Source organism: Ptiloglossa arizonensis, chromosome 9, assembly GCF_051014685.1.
Source record: "Ptiloglossa arizonensis isolate GNS036 chromosome 9, iyPtiAriz1_principal, whole genome shotgun sequence".
In the NCBI taxonomy this organism is placed as follows: domain Eukaryota; kingdom Metazoa; phylum Arthropoda; class Insecta; order Hymenoptera; family Colletidae; genus Ptiloglossa; species Ptiloglossa arizonensis.
The window spans coordinates 15770639-15772046 of record NC_135056.1 but is presented as its reverse complement, the minus strand read 5'-3'; positions in this window follow the sequence as shown (position 1 = coordinate 15772046).

The window sequence follows — 1408 nt, the reverse complement described above, 5'->3', positions numbered from 1 at the left end:
GTCGAAGAAAGACGGAAAAACAGAAGGAGTCGCGAGCGCGGCGTTGGTTCGTTCTCCTCGGGAGCGTTTCGCGTTGTCGGAGGACGCGGTTCGTGTTGTCGTCCTCCGCGATTCGCTCGATCGCGAAAGTTTTGATTTTCGTTCCATCTTTTTACCCCACTTGACCGTAACCGGTAAATTTACAACGCCGCGACCACGCGCAAGCACACGGTGTGCACACGCTCGCGGTGCTCACGCACGCTCGCCTTCGTCCTTTCCCTCCACCGCCGGTGACTGTTTCTTGCTTTTCTCGCATCGTTCGAGTCCGGGTGCGCGCGCATCGTACCCCCACCGCTCGCGCCTCGCGCGGCCGGTTCGCCGAGCGGTGGGGGAAGTCGGTTGCCGCCGCGAGGCAGAGCGTGCGGGCCGAGTGGCTGCGAAACGAAAGCACAGAATCATTACCACGCCAGACCTCGAGCAGTATAGACGCGTTTCTCGTTTACCCGAGCTCGGTCAAGAGTTCTCGTGTCGCTTTACTTTCTTTCTCTTGCACTTTGCGCGCGTGTGATAGTCGCGCTCGAAGAGGACAGACCAGTCGAGACGCAACGTGTTACACCGCTCGACGCTTCCTCGACGCTGCCGCCTTGCGCCGAAATTTCATATTGTGCATCTTCCCGCAGCTCATCGTGCGAGAAGCTAAGGACCGAATCTCGAAGGTATTCGCGAGAAGCAGACTCTTTCAGTGCATCGTGTGTCGTGTTTTTCTTATCGAGAACTGATCGAAAACACTGGTGCCGTGTACTGAGACGTTTCCGAAATTGGGTGTTTTTTCTTTTTTTTTTTTTTTTTTTTTTTTTTTTTTTTTTTTCCTTTATATATTTTTACACGGGTCGAAGATCCTCCGTCGTTCGTACCCCGTGCGATTCTGTTGAATCACCGATCGCGTCGTTGACGGAACCCGATCGTTCTATTCAGCACCTATGGCAAGTGATCCATTCGAGGATCCACCTTACAGACGCCGCAGACGACGATATTGAGAGACTCGTGGGGCACATACGGTGAACGAGAAAGGGGAACTCGCGGTTTGTTGTGACATTGTACATTGACCGTCGATTTCTCGTCGAGTTTGCCGCGGTGTCTCCGCGGTGCCCACGTGCGTTTTCTAAGAACACGATCCGTGGTCGGGGAATAACTTTGACGGTAGTCGCGGCGACGAACATTGAGCGTGCGCCGTCGAATCTCCGAGCCCCCACGTGTGTGCTGCCGCGAAAATACGCGGTTCTGCGTCCCGCGCGAAACCGTCCGGCCGTTTCAAGACCGTTGCTCCGATTTCTCGTCCGCGAGCTCGTCGGAGGAGAATCAAGAGGGCGAAGAGATAGAAGCGTAAATAAAAGAGACGTTTGCTCCGTTGTGCGCGCCGCCGAGAGCA